The sequence below is a fragment of the Mastomys coucha genome, unplaced genomic scaffold (genome assembly GCF_008632895.1).
Source record: "Mastomys coucha isolate ucsf_1 unplaced genomic scaffold, UCSF_Mcou_1 pScaffold23, whole genome shotgun sequence".
Classification (NCBI taxonomy): domain Eukaryota; kingdom Metazoa; phylum Chordata; class Mammalia; order Rodentia; family Muridae; genus Mastomys; species Mastomys coucha.
In genome coordinates this window covers 17,206,452-17,228,302 of record NW_022196906.1, presented here as the reverse complement: position 1 = coordinate 17,228,302, position 21,851 = coordinate 17,206,452, and the positions used below count along the sequence as shown (strand labels likewise).

The 21,851-nt window shown below is 44.2% G+C and overlaps 1 long non-coding RNA gene across 1 annotated transcript; it reads left to right on the top strand.

The window, feature by feature from the left end:
• The first annotated feature begins 3,994 nt into the window (after positions 1-3,994).
• LOC116073270 lies at positions 3,995-19,436 on the top strand. Its single transcript, XR_004111749.1, has 4 exons — positions 3,995-4,140; positions 9,884-10,165; positions 18,563-18,701; positions 19,317-19,436. It is a non-coding gene; the product is annotated as an uncharacterized LOC116073270 (long non-coding RNA).
• Positions 19,437-21,851: the final 2,415 nt, after the last annotated feature.

Sequence of the window (21,851 nt, the reverse complement as noted above, 5' to 3'; positions counted from 1 at the left end):
GCCGGGGGGCGTAAACCACAGCAGTGAAATCTGACTTCAAAACACAAATCCCGGGGATGTCCACTTCCGGAACTCTCTGGCCGGGGTCAACCACCAAGATTCCTGAGGTGGAAGGCAGGGCAGGGGCCAAACTTCTCTCCTGTGGAGATGGATATGGCCTACCCTCCCCCACTTGGCTCTGCCTGCTCAGGCTGACACTCCTGTGGTCTCCCACTCAGGAGCAAGTTTCAAAGGCTTCTTCCATCTCACGTCCTCCAGATCCAACCAAAATCGTCCTCTCTTCCTCTTAGTTTAGACCAACACTTGAATATGAATGCAGGTCTGGCAAGGGAGCCCGTTAATGTGCAGATTGTAAAAATTGATTGCTGTGTGACAGGATTTCAGCTTTTCTAACAGGTTCTGAGGAACGATGATACTGTTGGCTTTAGGATCAGTTATGGATGACAAAGCCCAGATGATACGCTTCCTAAGGCCGATGTTGAAAACCTACGGCTGCTTCCCCAGCAGACCTTTCCAGCCTGCTTGTGTAGGCTCCAGCCAGATAGTCACCATCAGCCAGCTGACAAGGATGTGCTAGCCCAAGCTCAGCCCTGGTATTTCCAGGTTTTCCATGTCCACTGTCAAGAAGGCATGCATCTTCTTTGCCACTGGAATTCTAACCCCTGATAAGGCCAAGTTTTACCACAAAACCCATTCACTGTCTTCCTGACAGGAAAAGCTGAGTTCCAGAGTATAGCACACAAAGCAAACTGCTGTCTCGGCCAATGTCAACTCCAGGGACGGTGTATGAGGGACAGAGACAGATAGAGGCCACCATTTCCCTCCAAAGCAACAAGTCCCTTTGAGCTGCCCGGGCTGGGACCACTGCTCTCTGGAAGCCCCCTGCTCTAGATGTTAGGATGTCATGACACTGTGCTGAATACTGGTGCAGGCAGAATTTGGTTTTTCCTGCATCACCTCCATGATGCTAAATACCAGCTAATGGAAAGCAGATTCCAAGCTTGATACTTTTCTATTGGTGGACACTCACCGAGGAAATTACTACAGGATCCTTAGCCATTCTTTGTTTAGAATGAAGTAAATATTCAAAGATTTTTCTCTTCACAAAGTCTCCTAAGAAGGCCTTTCTGCAGCCCCTCCCCCCGCCATCTTCCTGTTTTACTACAGACATTGAAACTATACCAGGGTTTGCTGGTTATAGAACCTCTGCAGATCCTGGCATCTCACAAGGAATGCCAAGCATGGGGATAGAATAGAAATTTCTATCTTATCTATCCTCTTTGCAGAGGTCATGGTCAGTGGTCCTGTGGCATGCTCAGTGTGCACTGGAACCGAGTGGTAGCCCTGCAATGTACAGTGTGTTTTCTCTTGCCCAACTTTGCTGTCTGTTGTTTTAAAGGGAATTAAGTAAAGGGATTTTAGGATCACTTGGATTTCAAGAGAAAAGATTGACTATAGGCAGGTACTTTCTGCTGCTGCTGCTACTGATGATGATGATGATGATGATGATGATGATGAGGAGGAGGAGGAGGAGGAGGAGGAGGAGGAGGAAGAAGAAGAGGAGGAGGATGATAAATACATAGTTTCAAATAGTCTCATAATGAGTCAGCCTGAGTAGTTGGAAATACATTTCCTGCCATGATTCCTTGGGATTTGAACTAATAACCGGATAAAACAGCTGCTTCAAGAAGCTATTCACAGAGTTAGCAACAAGTCTCAAACTCACTTAAGCCCAGTCTTTAGAGACGCACTAGATACGAAACCAAGTCTCTTGAAAGGAGCAGGTGCTGACTCCAGCTCCTCCTCCCAGAAGCATCGAAGCGCAGCACTGGAGCACAAGTCAGATAAGCCTGTCTCAGAGTCTCCAGGGTGCAGAGCAGGGTTAATCCAACCTCTGCTTTGGGAAGCAGCAGACATCACAGGTCACTGATGCACATCACAAAGGTCTAATCTAAATATCCAGTGATGCTTCAAGTTCCAAAAAAAAAAAAATCAAGTCATCTTGATAATGTGTCTGCTGCCACTGAACAGCTTTATTATGCTAGATTCACCTTGTAAGAAATCTGGAAAATGGGTGTGTGGACTGTTCCACCAACCTTGCAGAGACAGCGTGACAGTCCGATCACTCTGCAACCGCCATGTAGATTCACAAAGAGATGAGCACCCTGCAGGCAATAGCGTCTGCATGTCTGCAGGTTCAGCTAAGTTAAAACTCAGGAGAAAGGAAAGCAGTAGGCATTTTAAAAAGGTCTCAGAATCACCTCCAGTTTTACACACTGACTCTCTAAATCTCTCCCCTCCGCTTCAAAGTCAGTCCTCAAACAAGTCCTGCCGTTATACCTCAACCCGACTAGAGACACTGGCTGACTTAGATAGCCTGTCTTTTCTGCATCCCTAGGGAAGGAGCCACCAAGGGAAGAAAACAGAGCCCGTCAGAGGGTCTACAGCTTCCTGTCGGACTGGAAGAGGTGGAGACATGTGACCCCAAATATAGGAATTCCACCTCCCTGGAAACCCCTCGGAGAGGTAGCAGGGCCCCAGGCAGACATCAGAGCTGGGCCAAAGCTTTGTTTGCCAAGAGTTGGTCCAGCACCTCAGTGTTTCCCTGTGACCCGATGACCAGAGGACCCTCCTGGAGCACATTTGGAATGAGTGTCCCAGGCTCTGGAAGGCAGCATTCCAAGGAGGGGTGAGGCTGAGTGTCAGCCCAATAGATTGGCTATATTAACAAATTGAAATTGATGTATCCAAAGGAGCACGTGTTTCTTACGCCCTACCCTGTGGTGTAAAGCTTACCTGCATACTATCTTTCCAGAACATTCTTTAAAAACAGTTCTGCTTTCCTTGGAGACTTCAGATTTTAGAAGGAAAGGCTCTAAGGATCAGCAGAAGCTTTCTGAAATTACTCTCTCCCCTAACACTCAGTGAGAGTCTACATAGGGAATCATCAACCCAGCAAATATTTTCTCCACAATCAAGCCCTGAAACCCCCACTCTGCCCTCAACACATCCCAACAAACCTTGGGCATAAGAGTTTTTATCAGGGCTGGTGAGATGGCTCAGCAGGTAAGAGCACCGACTGCTCTTCCGAAGGTCACTAGTTCAAATCCCAGCAACCACATGGTGGCTCACAACCACCTGTCATGAGTTCTGATGCCCTCTTCTGGTGTGTCTAAAGATAGCTACAGTGTACTTATGTATAATAATAAATAAAATCTTTAAAAAAAAAAGAGTTTTTATCAGCTGGGCAGTGGTGGCACATGCCTTTAGTCCCAGCACTTGGGAGGCAGAGGCAGGCAGATTTCTGAGTTCAAGGCCAGCCTAGTTTACAGAGTGATTTCTAGGACAGCCAAGGCTACACAGAGAAACCCTGTCTCGAAAAACAAACAAACAAAACAACAACAAAAAAGAGCTTTTATCTTTGTGCTTTTCACAAAGGAATCTCATAAACACACCAAGAGACAGATACCAAGCTTTACAACCAGCAAACATGGCAGGCAAGAAGCAATGCTGAGCCGTTCTAACCAACAAAGGCTCCTGGAGGTGTTGTCTTTGGTTTACACTGAAAAAAAAAATTTGAGGACTAGATGTTGTTAACCAGCTTGCTGAACACATCACACAACTGAGCCGCAGATCTGAGATGAGAATCCAACTCTGGGGCTAAGGTCGGTGGTCAGCATGCATGCGTGAGGACCCAGGTTCAGTTCCATTGGGCTATGGATTCTCAGTTATCTGGGGACATTCAGCAATGTGCCCCTGTTTCTCAGGCACATGTACAAAGACTTTGAAGCGTGATCGTTGTTAATCCTGGGAGAAGCTGTGAGTTCTACTAGAGTCCACTGAGCTGTGGTTGAACTGTGCCGATTGGCTCACTTGATGTGATAATTGGGGCAGTGCCCTGGTGACAGGCTATGATGTAACAGATGCAGTGCTATACTGTCATGATGTTTGGAATTTGCCAGAGCTTCAATTCCGCACTCCAAAAAAGTGCCATAGCTTTGTCCCAGGCTCCCTCTGCAGAAGCAAATAGCAGGGGAGAGGTTGTCACTAGTCTGAAGGTCACCACAGGCTTGGAAAATGCCAAGCCTTTCCTGGAGGCCAGGGACAGGTACTAGGCAAGCTTACCACCTCACAACACAGGTACCTCTCCCTGCTGTCACTGGGTAAAGGGGACCTGCAGATTCCTGAAGTCAGCCACAGGTTTCTGGGAAAAGGGACCCTCTCTTATACCTTTGGGCTTTAGCTGGACTTCAAGCAGGTGGTCAGAGATCTCACAGAAGGACTAGTGGCAAGCTCATCTATATAGCCATGGTCCTTCTGCAAGTTGGTCCTCAGCAGCAGCCAGGCTAGGAATCAGCTTCAGCCATCAGTTTGGCAGTCAGGGTCACACAGGGAAGCCAGGGAAGGAAAGTGAGGGGATGCTCAGGCTGTCCAAGGCAAGATGAGTCATTCAGGGTCTGGCCAGCTGGACCACAATTCTCCTTCTTGAATCTGTTCTATGCAGGGTAAAGATCTGGGACCAATGCTGGCACCCAAATGTGGAAATCGTAGAGGCTTCTCTGAGGCCCAGGATTTCTGAAGGGTCACACTGCTATGTAGAGAGAAAGCTTGCCTAAAACCTTCAACATGCTAGAGTGTTATTGAGTTGTCTTGGATTGACCTCTGGGTTGGTGGATCTCAATCTATGAGACATTAGATGTTAGTGTTCCTGTTAGTGTGACATTAAAGCTATTGCTCAGATAATACCTACGTAACACCTCTTCTAGAGATTACAGACTCTAATTGAATCCAGACAAATACATATGTCTTAGCTTGGCCCAGTTGCTGTAACAGAATACCACAGGCTACATAGTTTTTGACCAACAGACCCATCTCCCATGACTCTGCAAGCTAGGATGTCCAAGGTTAGGGCGCCAGCAGATTCTGTGCCTGGTGAGGGTCTGAATTCTGGTTCCTGGAAGGAGCTTTTGTGATGTATCCTCATTTTTGGATGGATGGCTAGCTCCTGGGGCCTCTCTTACAGGGGTACTACTCTCTTTCCTCAGAGTCTTAATCTTATGACCTGATCACTGCCCAAAACCTCACCTATCACTTTGGGTGGTAGGATTCTGAGAGAATTTTTGAGAAACCATAACCATGCAGTGCATTGCATCGCAGACCTCTTTACTTTGTCTTTATCTCTTCACACCCTAGTTCCCCGATTAATGAGATGTGCAGTGCTCTAGCAGAGAGAGCTGTTTTGAAAGCAGGCTGAAATAGTATAGCTGAGCACAGTCAGTGCTCAGCCTATCATGAGATTACAGCAGATGCAGGCCGCTTTCCTGGATCCGCTGCCATGGCTTCCAAATGCTCACATTCTAAGAAAGGAGAGAGAGGATGCTGCTCTTTCATCCGCCACAGCAAAACAGGAGCTAGACTCAGCCCTAGAGCTATCAGGTTGCTTCTCAACCTGTGCTAAGAAGGGAATGCTCCAGTCCTCAAGCGGTAATGAGAGATCGCGCATTGAGGTACCTATGGAGGGGTACAGTTGATGAGGTGGCAGTCACTGCAGACTTCAGAGGCAAAGCTTCAAGCTGCAAGGCTTGGACTCTCCAGACAGCTGTCTGCAGAGAAGGCAACTGGGGCTGAGAAAAGCCATCAATTTCCCTTCCATTTCAATCTGAAGAGGAAACTTCCTTGGCCCAGAAAGGGTCACTCCTTGTTGCAATAATATCTGACAGAAAAGTGACTTGAAGGTTCACTTGGGCTTAACTACTGGGAAATAATACCAGAAAAGAGCCAGAGACATGGAGACGGTTTGGCTCCCCGTGCTGAGAGCATGACGTCAGCCATGCAGATAAATTCCAAAGAATCTATTGCCCCTCAAACAATGTTTTACTAGCTTGTAAAATGTTCCAAAGCTCTGTCCATCCTGACAACTCCTGGGGGGCTATCCAGGGCATTCTGGAAAGTTACAGTAAGAAAGTGTCTGTCCAGTTCTCCTTCACCCAGAGCCTAATTTCTTTTTAGACTTAGTCTAATTTCTTTCTGCTGCATGAGTCACTGTTAAATAGGAACACTTGTTTCAGCCTTAATATTTAATGTCAGGCAAAAGAGCATGGAAAAATGCCGAGTCTAGATTGCAATCAGAAAGCATGCCTGAGTTCGATGAGGGCCACAGCATTCAAGTGTCTCCCTTCAACTTCCTGTCCCCTCGCTAGGTCACCGGGCAAGCTCTGCCAATGCACGCATCCTTGCTCTCAACCTCCAAGTTAGCCAAGCAACATAAATAAAAACAGGAGCCGTGTTGCTTGAGAGTAGTTAGCCCAAGAGCTGTTTGTCACTAGACAAAGTTCTCGAGGTCATTTGCACGAAAAGAAAGCAGGATTCAAGACGGTAAACAAAAGCAGAGACAGAAGGGAACAAAGATTGTGAGGAAGAGCTCCTTGAGTCTGTAAAGACCTAACGCTATTTAGTGAGGGTTGGTCCCAAGAGGCAGAGACACCATCCATCAAACCTCATCAGACAGTTGCTACCGGACATGATTCCTTTATAAGGGCTGCAAGCTAGGTTTATAAAGAGCTCTTGGAGATATATAATGTCTGACTTGTTGCTGACAGAGCTGAGTTCTCTCATTATTGGTGTTTTCCAGGCGAGGAACCAGACGCTTGGAGAAGGTACCTTGCCCAATGTCATCCAGCTATTAAGTAGTAAAAACAGACCACCCAGCAGCCTAGCTCATCTAAGTCCAAGTGAATGCTCTTTGCCCTACATTTCCGAACTTTATAAATAGATGAGTTAACCAGACCTTGTGTCATTGGACATCAAAGGAGACATTTGTCAAAAGAGACTAAACATGCACTCAGGCAACGGAGCTCTAGAGGACTAAACCTTCCCCACCTACTCACACAGAATGTGAATGACAGGTCACTCTAGAGGAGATGCTTTGAAGAAACCTGTCCATGGGGTTAGGGAGCAGCACTACAGGCCAGGTAACCCCCTCGAACCTGATGACTGTCCAAAGAGTCCACTGGGACCTGAGATCCCCGAACCTCAGGGAAGTCCTGGCCTTCTTGGGCTTCTGGATGTTAGAATCTGGTCCTAGGGTACAAACCTGAGCCCAGTCCCCAGGGTGCCATTCACACAGACTTAGAGTCCCTCTCTCTGCTACACTCAACCTTCCCAGAACTGTCTCAAGAGCTAAAGAGGGGGCAGAATAATGCCCCCAGGTGTAGACCCCAGTGCAGGTGTGACCTCCTTGGGAGTCCAGGCCAAGGCAAAGTGGCTCATTTTTGGCCCATACAGTCACAAACCCAGATCGTAGAGGGAAACAGCGGAAAACCAGGAGGCAAGGAAAATGTACTGTCATCCAAGAACAATAAAGTTTACGTATTCCCAGACATGGGTCCTCCCACCTAAATCAAAGCCAAGGCCCACACCAGTGAAAAGAACTTTTCTCCGGCAAAATGGCAGAGCAGCGTCTTTGGGGGCTAAAGTTAGATTTTACCCACAGGGGATATGCTCTGGTTCTCTGGGGTTGCTAACAGAACAAGCCCAAGGTCAGCATCCCTACTGGCTCTGGCCAGCTTCAGCAGTCTGACATACCCTGAGCCATCTCGTCCATGGGGCTGGGCTATGCCTGAGGCTTGCTCACAACCTGACTATGTTTGCTTTTGGTCACTATTTGTGTGTCAGCTCTGTCTTCACGTCACTGGGGAGCAACATCCAGGGTTGGAAGAAACCAGAGAGTGACCAAAGGCTGAACATCCTCCCTACCCAAAACTAAGGGTATCTTGGGAATACCTTATTGAAGGGCCAACATTTAGCAAAGAAACCAAATGAACAAAATACAGGGGATGAAATGGCTGCACAGAAAGAGGGATGGATTACCACAGTCACACTGGGCAGCAGTGAGAGCACTGGGCAGGAGCATCCTCTGAAGCGGGGTACCTTCCTCCACCTACGGCCTGTCTCTCACCAATGTCTTTCGGGGTGCTCTTTTCAAATATGGCAGAGTCTCAGGGAGTTGAGGGGGAAGTGAGCGTGGTTTCCACTAGAGCAAGTCAGACAAGTTCAGTTTGTTTCTTCATCTTCCTTCTTGACTAAGAGGAAAGATGAGGGTGGAGATGGAGTGCTCTCAACACTCAGGATCTATCATGTCACCTTAACCTGCCACCTCCTACTTCATCCTCCTTTGTCCCCATCAGTACTGATAAATTCAGGAAGGGCTGGCCAGGCTCGGGGCTGGTAACAATCTTGTTGATGCTTTCTTAATCCCCAGCTGTTTTCACTAATAGAAGTAAGCAGTGCCACCACCACCCACTTTTATTTTCAGAGGAGGCAGCGCTGCCTCACTTGAGAATAGATCTCCTAGCTGGCTAGCATCCCTGCCCTAGGGAAGAGAAGCCCCCTCAACTGTCCCAGGCCGTCTCAGCAGGTCAGGCACTTTCAAGAACTGTCCTCAGCCAGCCCTCCATGAATGCACAATGTCCAGCAAGTAGACCATGTGGACGTTGCCTCGGGAGCAAGTCAATCAGTCTTGAGCTCTGCGGCTTGCTCAGCCAAGCAGGAAAATCAAGACCACAAATCCTGCTAAACAAAGGAAATAAGCTTCTCAGCAGCTAGACACCTCCTAAAGGGGCTTGAGCTGCAGCACACAGTGTGCTGAACAAGAATCCGGGGAGCCTACTGAATGACTGCAGTGGGCATGTGTGCTCCCTTCAAAAACAAACACACATCAATACGTTAGCTTGGGCATTTCAGGTGAAGCTATGGGACTCAGCAGGTAGGAGCTGTCGCCCTCTACTGGATGGAATGTCACAAGAATGCCATGAGTTCATAGTTGGCAACTGCCTGGATGGGTTGTTTGTTTGTTTGTTTACCTCCCAAGGGTGGAGGTGATCTCCTTAGTGGTCATAATGAGTTTCCCATGGAGGTGGGAGAGCAGAAAGAGAAGAGAGGAGAAAACGAGACAGAGTGGAGACCCCTTCCGACAGTCATCATGGTATTGCCTTGCAAAGTGCATTCACACAGACAGAATCACCTGAATCTCCAGTGTCCCTGACTGAGGTGTTGTTGCTAACAGACTAACTGACACTTTAGCAGAGTACAAACCAGAGCCAGAAAGGGGCAGAGGCATGATTTGACTCTGGCTTTCTAATCCAACCCTGGAATGGCTTCCTTCCACTCCCTCCTTATTTGCTAGACTTTATTTATTTACTTAAACATTTACTTTGTGGAGAACCTGGCTCTCTAAAAACTAGGGAGTAGCAGAGAGCATGGGAAAGCAAAATCTCTTATGGAGCTCTCTTGGGGCTATAGAAGGGAGGAAATACATATAATAATATTGTGATGTCAAAAAAGGATTTTTTTTTTAAAGTAATGGGGCAAGTTGCACAAGCAATGTGGGAGTGGGCCCTGGAGCCCATAGCAGATTGCCTCTGATAACAGAAGCAGCAAAGATCCCACTGTGGGAGAGAGCTCCAGTCTACAGCATCTGTATGACCGTGATTCCTTTAAACTCATCGACCACTTACACAGACAGTGTGAGCTGCTTTGCCATATGAAAACGTGGAAACCACTCACATTTCCTTTAGTAGGAGAGTGATGGGCACTGTGCTCCACCCTTACAACTGAGTGCTACTTAGCTACAGAAAGGAAGAAATAATTGATTTGTGAAACAACTCGGGTGTTTATATAAAGGTCATTATACTGAATAAAACAAGCCAATCTTAAAAGAGTGTACACTGGGACGCCACAGATCAGAGGTTCTCAACCTTCCTGATGCTGCAGTCATTTAATGTGAGCCCCGACCATAGAATTACCTTTATTGCTACATTATAACTGTAATTTTGCTACTGTTGTGAAATGTAATGTAAATATCTGCGTTTGTCAATGGTCTTAGGATACCCCATGGGAGTATTGGGTTGAGAGCCACTGCCATAGATGAAGGGAACACTGTGAAGACAGAAGGCAGGTAACCTGAGAGCTGCTGGAAGGTGTGTCTGTGGTGAGTGGCTCCTGGGCTGCTGGAGCGACTCCAGGGCTAGATACCGCGGTTATGTGAATCTACACCACAGAAAACACAGAACATACAAATAGAGCGTGCCTGAAGACTGAAGGATAGGAGCAGCATCTACAAGGTGTCTGATGATCTTCAGCCAATCAAAGTTTTCATTTCATCAAGGTAAATGCAGGGGGAAGCTGGGTGCTAGGGTCCTGGGCTTTCTCTGCACTGCTGTTGTTACAGTTTCCTGTGATCTATAATTATTCTGAAATAAAAAGAAGGCAAAGATGATAGAGAAGGCACCCTTAGAGCTACCGAGCTACCCCACCAGTTAATAGATCCTGCTGTTGCCTCCTGTTTTTATTTGGGTTTGTTTGTTTGACCAAACCAGGGTCTCATTCTGAATCACAGTCTAGTCTGTGATAGTGATACTCCCCCTGTAAGCTCATACGGTAAGAAACAAACACTGACAAGGAGACATACAATTAAGAAGCCATTGTTCAATGGCTGTATGAAATAAAGAAGAAAGTAGAAGCCCAACATTCAGATCAAAGGGAAAGCCCCACATGGAAACCTACTCTCTTAAGACCTAGAGCCCCAATCGGGGAGAAAGAGTGTGAGCCAAGGAGCACACCAGACAGGTCCCTCACCCTTGAGTGCCTTTGTACCCCAGGACCTCAGTCATAGTAATGGGGCTCTGGTGTTGGCATTCGCAGGTTCGATGGAACTGTGGTAGGCTGAGTAACAACCTCTCTCAGTGTTGAGAACCTGGGGTGAACATAGCTTGAAGTAGCCCGTGTCGTCTTTGAGGACCTCTGTGGGGACTGACAGTGCCGCTGTCATGTGGGTAGGAGCTCAGTCACTGCTAAGTCAGAATGTTTATTCCATGCGCAGAGATCAGAGTAGATGGTCTCCAGACCGGTCCAGCCCTGACGTCCTATGCTGCCGTGAGTCATCTGGCTGATCTAGTCACGGATTCAGCAGCCGCTGGTGCTCTCTACTCTCTGTTTCCCGGCAGCCAACATGAAATCACCTAGTATTGTGCCAAGTATTTGACACTCATCGTGGACAGCTTATATTATTGACTATAGTTTTATCTATCTTGTCCCAAAACTGAATTTCCCCTGAGGCATAGTTGACTGTTACTTATAACCCTCAATGTTCTTCCACACAGCACATGCAACAGCAAGTTTTAATTGAAAAGAATTCAACAGCAAAAAACTAACAATTTTAGTTTAAATATTTGATAGATTTAACCATCTGAATGTACAAGAAGTTAAAAGTTTTACAAAGTAAAAAACTAAAACAAAATTAAAAACAATAGCAAATTGGGCAACAAATTTGCAATGTATATGAAAGTTAACAATCCAAGCATAGATAAGCAAGGAGAAAAGCCAAACAGCTGACTGACAAACTTAAGGTAATACAGACACCAGTCCTCAACTTGCCAGACACAGGACTAAGAGATGTAATCTACCAGATCAGCAAATACCAGCAGGAATCAGATTATTCTGCACCAGTGACTACATGACAAAAAGGGCCATTCATATTCTCTGGTCACTCCCAGAAATGATGACAGTGAAGATGCAATAAATTATTATCATAAACTAATGCCATAGTTCAGCTGTTAGGAATAACCTGAATAGTGCCTCAGTTAACATGGTGTCAGGCATCTCTATTGCCAACTTAGATTCTGTCCAGCGGACAGCCCATGGTGTGGCTGGATCACATGGTGTGGCTGGATCACATGAACAGCCCATGGTGTGGCTGGATCACATGGTAGTTCTAGTCTTAGCTTTTTGAAGGAGCCTCCGTACCAATTTCCACTGCATCTGCACTAGTTCACACGCCCACCAGCAGTGTTCAAGAGCTCCTTCCCAACCCAGCATCCTCATCAGCATGTGCTGCTTTTTATCTTCTGAACTTTACCCTTGGCCTAGGGTGAAATGGATTCTCAGTGTAGCATTTCCCAAGTAGCTAAGGATGTTGAACAGTTCGTGTACTTATCAGCTACTTGTATTTCTTCATTAGAAAAGTTTGTTTGTGTCCACTGTCCATTTGTTGGATTATTTGTATATATGATCCCATTTCTTTGTTTTGTTTTGGGGTATTGTTTGTTTTAATTCTTCAGATACATTCTAGAAAACTCTCCTGTTGGGTGGATATTTAGAAAATTACGTGTAGCATGTAGTTTTATCTACACCTCTTAAGTTCCCCAAGATTCACATGCATGCACCCACTCAGGGGCTATCTCTGATCCTCGGTTAAATACACACACTTAGCTCATTTTTAACCTGCCTTTTGGCTCAGCGGCTTGGCTTTTCTAAGCCTTCCACAGTTAGCGTGGTTCAGTGACTGGGCTTTTCGAAGCCTCCTGTGACTAGCTTGCCTTTTCCTTTACTCCTGCTCAACACCCTACATCGGCCTTCAGCTTAGTTGTGATTCTAATCTCTTGCCTGGGGAAGTGGCCAATGGCCACTCCATCCAAGATCCCACATGGTGATTCTCTGCCTCTAAGAATGGTGAATTCCCTTTTTCATCCTTCATCTCCCAGCCTGCCTGCAGGGACCTAGAAGTCCTACCTCTTCTGTCCAGCCATTGGCTGCTGGCATCTTTATTCATTGATCAAGAACCAATTGGGGAACAGGACCTTCAGTGTTCACATGCAGATTCCTGGTCAAAGCGTCAGAACCATCTCTTTCAGCTATGGCTGTCATCAACTATCAACTGCTTCTTAGGCTAAGCCAGAGCTCTAAGTAAATACTGTAGTATTTCCTGTTGCCCTGATGAAACACCATGACCAAAATCAACCTACAGAAAAAAGAGCTTGTTTTAGCTTACAGTTGCAAAAAGAGAGAGTCCCTGGTTGGGGAGTCATGGCAACAAGTGTCCAGGAAGCTGAGAGAGCACAGGTCTATTCATAGGAAGGAAACAGACAGCATGAAATAGAAGTGGGATGAGTTTATAACCACCACCACCCCAAGCTCATCCCCAGTGATGTATTTCCTCAATAAAACTCCATCTCCTAAAGGTTCCATGTCCTTCAGACACTGCTCGACCAACTGCAGACTGAGTGTTCAAAAGCATAAGCATGTGAGGACACTTCTTCTGCTAACCATCACAGAGGCCCACTGACAGACCACAGCAAAGGAAGGAGAACAGCTACACTGTAGATTCATGATGGAGCTTCACCCAATCATAAAGAAAACTGAAATCATGTCACCTAAAGGAAAATGGGTAGAAACAGAGATGATCATATTAAATAAAATGAATTGGCTCAGAAAAACTAATATTGCATATTTCCAGTGGTGGATGGAAATTCAGACAAAAAGGAAAGACAAGCAAAAAAATAAAAGAACACTGGGATGTGGAAAGAGATTGAGAAGGACAGAGGCCACAGGCCAGAGTAAAGAGAATATTGTCAATGTGGGTTACATGCATATGATGAAATGTTATCCTGAAATCCTACACTTTGTATGGTTAACACATGCTGATAAAAATATACATAGGAAAATTGATAGTAGGTAATAAAACTCTTTCATATGTGTCCAAATAGTTCATTTATGAAGTATTTTTTACTTTTTTACAGTTATTCATTTGTTGGAACAGGTAGCCTGCATGTGCCATGGCACCTGAGTGCAGGTCAGAGGACAGTTTGTAGGAATAGATTCTCAGATTCTCTCCTTCCACCATGTGGGCTGAGAGCTCTAACTCAGGCCATAAGACTTGGCACCAAGCCTATTTCCCTGCTGAGCCATCTCAGCAGCCACTTGAGGTATTTGTTTAAAATAATAACAATAATAAGGAAACTAATACAAGAATACTCTGTTTAGGGCCTTAGAGAGATGGCTCAGCAGTTAAAAGCATTCATTGCTCTTGCAGAGGACCTATGTTTGGTTCCTAGCACCCACATAACAGCTAACAACTATCTGTAACTTCATTTCCAGAGGACCCTTCTTCTGGCCTCCATGGGCACTGTACACATGTATACACAGACAAACATTCAGTCAAAACATCCATACACATAAAATAAATTAACTTAAAAATAATCTTCATAGAGTTATTATAAGGCTTTAAATTTGTTTATTCACAAAAATTATAAGCATCAGTTTTTATCAATGAATTGTTGTACTACATATAAAATAAGTCTCTAAAGATAAATTATTGACTCATTCCAAATATCAGAAGGGAAAAGGACATGCACAGCTATTTGTTATACATTTTTAAAACAAAAATATTGATTTTGTTACAGATATATAGTAAGCTATTTAAAAGTTTCAACATTGTCAAAACTGTGTTTGAGGGACAGAGACAAGATGGAACAAAAATGCAAATGGAGCTGTGTCTACACTTTGTCTTTAAAAAATGGATTAATGGAACTGGAGAGCCGGCTCAGTGGCTAAGAACACTGCTGCTGTGACAAAGGACCTGGGTCTGGTCCCAGCACCCACATGGCAGCTCACAAGCTCCAGCTTCAGGGGACACAACACCCCCTTTTCTGTCTTAAAGGGCATTGCAAACCTTTGCACCACCGATATACATGCACAGAAGACACATAAAATAAATAATTCTGAAAAGTGTTTAAGGGGCTGGAGAGATAGACGGCCAGTGGATAATAGCACTTGTTGCTCATTCAGAGGACAAGGGTTTGATTCCCAGCACCTATGTGGCAGCCCTCTTCAGACCTCTGTGGATACTAGACATACACATGGTATACATAAATATTTGCAGGTAAAACACTCACATCTGTAAAATAAATCTAAAAAAAAGAAAAGAAAACTTAAACGGAGAAAGAGACATTGAAGCGTCTTTGAAGAAGATCTTAAAGGATTTAAATGACGGAAAATCATAATCAGAACATATTATATGAAAAAATCTATTTTCAATTTAAAAAATATGAAAAGGTTTTTGGGGAAAAACTTTTAACTATAAAATTAAAAAATTTAAATGTAAATGTCAATCTATAGTGCATAGTTTAATATGCTGAAGTATAGATCGCATATGTAATGTGACCTGTAGTCATAGTCTAAGACGTGGCCTCTGGGCTTGAGAAAGCTCAGAGTAAAATCTCAAAACGAGCTGTGCCCATGCACTAGCCATGCAGCTCCAGGACAGCAACCATCTCCCAGAATCCTCAGCGCAACACCAGGCATAATTTATTGTGCCCGTTTCCCTAATTTATCAGATTCTCTAACTTGGCCAAACTCAAGTCTCTGTTGGTGAGATCCAGGAGATGGTCACATGATCTTTACATTGTGCCTCTCAGAGTTGTGAAGTGAAGAAATGCAGGAAGTTACAACAGAGATGGTGTCAGGTTTGCGGAGAAAGCCTGAGCCTGCCCTGAAGCTGCACCCAACAAATGTCCTTCAGTGTATTTGCATTGAGTTTTCCTGCTAGCAAAGCTGAAAGACAGAAGTGGGCAGCAGCTGACTGCCGCCGGCCCACAACAGGTAATTAGGGTGGGTGATTCCTCCTGTGCTCGGGCCAGCAGAGCACTCACGTGTAGGTAAGAGCTATTTATCATACAAAACAAACCTTCAGACTTAGGGATTTTGTGGGAAACATGATTTGTAAAGATCTTATTTTTCCGTTCTATAAAAATTGCCAAGACTTAATGTGTGAGTGTTGGGGAAGGAGCTGTTGTTCACGCAGATAAGAAAAGATAATATTCATGTCTGACAAGAAGAATCTCAGCCTGGAGCCTCCCATAGGCAGTGATCACCAGCCAGGCTGATGGTGATGAGCAACCGGCATGAGGGCCGCTGTGCACTTCTAGGAAAGAGGTAAACACCGTGTAAACAAGCCGGATGTCACATACATGTGACTTAAAGTGACACCTGGGGCATCATGAAACTGCATGCATTTTAGGTGGGCTGGAAATGACTTGGTTTGGGGCAGTGGAGGTGCTGGTCAATAAATAAGACCAGTCCTGGGCAAAAGCCTAAACTCTGCCAAGAAGTTCTCACTGTTAAAAAAAAAATGTTTCCAAAGCTGAACACTCACAAAGTTAAACAATTGTTTATTTGTTTTTGCCAAATCTGTGATTCATCCCAGGAAACCTGGGAATGGAAATGTGTTACTAGATGCAGCAACTGAATAAATACACTCACATACATACATTCACACGTAGATATAATCAGACACAAGCAACGAAGGGACTCAGAACCCGAATCAGTTCAGGATCACGAAGCAGAAGCTTCCCCTGGATCCCCTGATGGGCTCTAAATACAGTTGTGGGCATCCTCAGGAAGGAGGAAACAGGAAAGCTGGCTCGGAAGAGGAGGAAGCAGTGTGATCAGAGGAAGGAGTTGATGGAGCCACCAGCCATGGACTCCCGAAGCCAAGAGAAGGAACAAGCTGGAGCAGTAACCCCAATGCTTGTGACCCTTTATCACAGTTCCTCATGTTGTGCTGACCCCCAATCATAAGACTATTCTCACTGCTACTTCATGACTATAATTTTAGTACTATTATGAATCATAATGTAAATGTCTGATATGCAGGCTACCTGTAGTGTCCCACAGGTTGAGAACCACTGACCTATAATCTCCAGAGGGAGGGTGGCCCTGCTGCTGCCTTGAACTCCCAGTGAGACTAACTAGGAATTTCTGGCTCCATTATCTTGAAGGAATAAGTCTTTGTTATTTTAAGCTACCAAATTTGGGGTAATTTGTTACAGCAGCTGTGGAAAACTAGTGTAATAACAAACATTCAATTTTAGTAAATAATCACCATAAAGCCTTGTCTATAAGAGCTGGAGTTTGTTAACCTCCTACATGTCAATCAACAGCAGTTTAAACAGTTATGACAATAGTCATTGTGCAACTGTTGTAAAGGAAATGGGACTGAGGAGACAGCTCAGTGGGTAAAGTGCTTGACGTGGTATCAGGGACCAGACTCAGCATGGAGAGGGGTTCTGAGAGAAAGGGTGTCTGGGAGTGGAAAAAAGAACGACTTGAAGTCAAATCGTGGGTCCAAGATGGCAGCCTAGGCTCTGCTGAGAAGGCTTCTAGACTGTGCCCTCTGCAGGGGTAAATTCTGAATGTTACCTCCCATAGCTCATGGGTTTTCTGACCAAAGTCAGAAAAGCTGCTATAAAAAATTTTTGTATCTTTTGACTAAGTCAGAAATCCTGTTAAGAGAAAACTCTTAAAGAGCTGTTTTGTGCTCTAGAGAGCTCTCTAGCTCAGCTCTTGCTAGAGAAAAAATCTAAAAAGGAACCACTATGGGTTTCTGCTAGCTCATCTCAGGCACACCAAAAGCCCAGTTTTTTTTTTTTATTTACATATCAATTCAGTTATTAATTCCAGGTTCCCTTTTGATTATCTTATGAAACAGCATCCAAGGAGCCCAGCCCTTTGATTCTTAAGAGATAACAAGCATACATTTCTTTTCCTAACTTTGCAAAAGAATTCAGAGATTTGTCTGTACAAAAGATAAGCTAGTTGGGTGAGACCCAGCTCTGAAATTGCCATTTCTACCACACCTGGGCCTAACCTGGCTGTGTCCCAGGCTGACCTTGAACTCAGGAATCTGCCTGCCTTTGTATCTTTCTAAAGAGCTGGCTCATTAATGCAGCTGCCTTAACTCCTTTAGATTCATGAAACCCCTCATAATTCATATTACATCCTTATATTTTACATTATTGAAATATGTATATACATATACATGTGCATATACATATATGTCGAACTCATGTATTTAGAGCTCTTTCCCATAGCCTTAAGAGCTGTCCTGAAGGTCCCAGCATTTACCATTTTGCTGAGATGTTAGCCACATCTTTGCCCCCTGCTGTTTCTAATTCTCATGGAGTCATTAAAGTTAACAGAGTGGACGTTCATTAGAGGAACGTGAAAATATGTACATAATTATACAAACAAACCTATGCCCACAGCAGGGAATGACACCCTTGGAAACTCACACCAGGGCCCTGTCCCAGGGGCAGAACCATGTCACTATGTCATTCTGTCCCCACAAGGGCCACACTGGGCTTAGCAACATGCAAGTCTGAAAACCTGAGTTTAAATCCCCAGACTCCAGAAAAGCACACAACTGCAATCCCTGTCCTGTTGTAGGGAGCAGGGAGCAGAGGCGAGAACCCGGAAGCTCACAGGCCAGGTAGCCCAGTGTGTGTGGCAGTAAACCAAAGAGATGAAAGACAAACACCTATGCACAAAGTTGACCTCTGACCTCCATGTGTTCAAGGTGCTTGCACTCATACACATAAACATTCATTCAAACACACATGAAGATTTTTTTAAAAGAAGGAAGATTATTGGTATGCCCTACATTCATAATCTGCTTACAAATCAGTTAACAAGCCCTAGTCATGGTATTTTTCATACTGAATTTTTCACTAATTATTTTTATTGTAGGTTTGTATGTTGTTAAATGTACAAGGCACATGCAGTTCCTGCTAAGTCTACAAGAGGGCATCAGATCCCCTGGAACTGGAGTAACAGGCAGTTGCGAGTCACCTATGTGGATGCTGGGAACTAAACCCAGGTCTGTAGCAAGATCAGCCAGTGCATTCTTAGCATCTCTCCACCCCACAAATTGAATTATTTTTTGAGACAGGTCCTTGTGTAGCTAAGGCTGGAGTTAAACTTGCTAAACTGAAGACGACCTTGACCTTCTGATCCTTAATGAAGGGATTACAACCAGGCCACACTCCAGTTTACTGATTTGAATATCATTCCTCTGGCAGTCTGTACTGGTAAGTTTCCCGTTTCCCCAGGTGTGTCAGGTTCCTGATGCCTATGACATTTTGAGGAGTGGGACTCACCCCTGGTCTCCTTTCCACCATTCATCAGATTTCGGGTTTATTTTTGGACTTTTCATCCTGTCCCCTAGACTGTTCATGCATACACTGGTGCCACACTATTGCATGACTAAACACGATGGAATATCTCTTTACCTGGAATGTTTCTGTTCTTGCTTCACAATTTGCTTCGCTATTTTGTTACCACTCTGTGACATTTGTGAAGCCTCACATCTTTATGGTCACACCTTCCTAAATAAGAGTAGGTGCCATCCCCCTTGTTCCAGTGTGCTGTGAAAGTGGTCACATGCTCCTGGAGAAGGAATTTTAAAGTTTTCTTCACCTATTTTGGATATGTGCGGCGGTTTAGACGAATGCCAACCCCCAAAGCCTGCACATTTGAGTCATGGTCCCCAATCAGTGGTGCTGCAGAGAAGCATTAGAGGTGGGGCCTGTGGCAAAGAAGTGATTTTGATGGGGGTTGTGAGTTCGAATGTGATGTCCCTCCCTCTCTCCCTCCTTCCATCCATCCATCCCTTCCCCACTCCCCACTCCTCCTTCTCTGAGCAGCTTCTATCTGCCACCTGCTTCTGGACATAAAGTACAAGTTCATCACAGGACCCGTGGCCAGCCAACTAGAGACAGACACTGCTGAAGCTGTGGACCAAAATAAACATTTCATCTTTCTAAGTTGATCATCTCGGGTATTTCATGACAATGATAGAAAACTAATACAACACTAGAGGTGAATTAGTTAAACCGCACCTGCGCATCAACCCAAGCGCTTGCAAATGAAAGACATAGATGCCTGCTAATTTGGATATGTCTTGACTAGCTCAATTGTTGGGCATTTCTAAACCTCCTCTTGGCTAACAAACAACCCCCTCCTGTATTCCTGTGTTAATATGTTTTTAAATCTATATTTCATCTCTGCTACCCCAGACCCAACAGGGGAAGTGGCCTCTAGGGCTACTTTCCTGGATTCTTACGTGTCCGTGGGTCTTTAAGTTTCATCTTTTTCCTTTCCCATCTTTGGTGATTCTCCTCCTACCCTCCTTCCTCTCTCCCCCCCACACCCCGGCTCTTGCCCAAGCAATCTGAAAGTCCCACCCCATCTCACTGTCAAACCAATGGCTGTATGACAATTCTCTATTATCAGTCAAAGCCCGGTAGGGGCAGGGACCCTCAGATCTGGAAGCGTGGCTTTTGAGGAGCTGAAATAAGACAAAATATTAGAACCAATTCCCAACACAACACCTTTATAAAGTTTATTCCCAAGTATGGTATCTCCTTTATTACTATTAATTATGAGATTTTAAAAATATTTTTGATGGCATCATAAAATATAAGACCTGATTTTGCTCTTTATTAACTCTGTATTCTGTCACATTACTTAATTTTTAAATTTTTAGTTCCCTCTCCCCCCACCCCCCGTGGTTCTTGTGAAAAGGGACTTCAGACACCAAACAGAATCTTTTACAAATAGCAGTAGGTTTGTTTCCTTTACCTAATGCTATCAGTTTATATGTTGAGTAAAATAATTTTATAGTGGTATCTATTTAATCATCTTTATTCCAACAGGAATTCTATTAGCATTAAATATGGTCCATGTGAGATTTGAAACTGAGCTAAGTGCCAATGACACATATGACTATTATTAATATTTGAAGTATTTTATTAAGAACTGACAAGAAATTATACCAAAGACCTAGAAAGAAACAATCTCATTTGTATATTTCTCAATTACATAATCCATTGTTCATGCTGTGACAGTTAATCATAACAGTCAGCTTGATTAGATCTAGGGTGATTAAGAAACACACCCCCCAGGCGTGTACAATTTCTGGAAGGACTAAATGAAGGCAGAAGACCCTCCTCCAGAGTGGGAGGGTCTTCCAGCATCAGCACAGATATGCTAAGGTTTGAGGAAAGAGGGGAGATGCTTTTGCCTGCCTGCACTCACTCCTTGTTAGTTGGTGCATCCACTCTGTTACTGTCGCTGCTGCTGCCATTCTCCATTGACACTGGAACCCAGCTCCTTTGGCCTTCCAGTGTGACTACAGACCATTGACTCTCCAGGAATCCTCTAGACCTTCAATGCTATATCAAGACTGCCGAGGCACCTAGTGCTTCACTAAGCAGTTCTGGGTTCTCAGCCTTTCCAGGGTCCTAGCAGCCATTGTAAGACTCCCCAGCCCATCTGATATAAATCAGGTAAATCCCTTTTTATATGAATATATATTCATTTGGTTCATTCTGTTCCTCTAGAGTACTCTAATACACATGCCTGGGACATTAGCTATGTTTCTGTTTTACTGTTTTCTATTTTAGAATTTTAAGATTATCACTTATTTAAAAGATAATTATTTTGCAATCTTTGTGTTTTGTTATCAGTAGTTAAAATTGTAAGTTATATTTGTAAAGTTTGGATATTTTGCTTGCTTTGCTTTGTTTTGTTTTTTTCTAAGCTATGGAATTTTTTTTTAAATGTAATGATGTGTTAGAATTCCCCATGAAACATTTTGGGCCTGTTGTTTCTGTGGTGGATCACTCTTTGACAGCTTCACATCTTCTGTGGGAATATACTGGTTTGGATTCTCTGGGTCAGTTTTGGAAGTAGACATTCCTGGAAAGTTGTCTCTTGCATCTGATGATGCCTCAGATAAAAAAAAAAATTCTGAGTTTTTAATTCCCTCCATTTCTATCTGTGTCATTTCACAATTTTACAGATAAAGAAGAATATTCTATTATATAGCCAGGATGGAAAGGGAAAGCTCTTTAACCACAATACAGCATCTAAAGTCATGCTGATAAACCCAGCAGTTCCCACCTGAAAATCATAATAACCAAACTCTTCAGGCAGAAGAAAACATACTATAGACAAAGTCAAAGGTTTAACAATTTTGGGAAATAGCAAATTATGTAATATATCAAAAGTAATATTCTGGCATAAGTTTATGGTGGCGTGCATGGGTATCAAACCCAAGATGCTATAGAGTTCAGAAAATGCTTCACCACTAAACTCCATCCACTGCCCTGTTGGTTTTTGTTGTTGTTGTTGGTAGTGGTGGTGGTGATGGTGGTGGTGGTGGTGGTGGTGGTGCT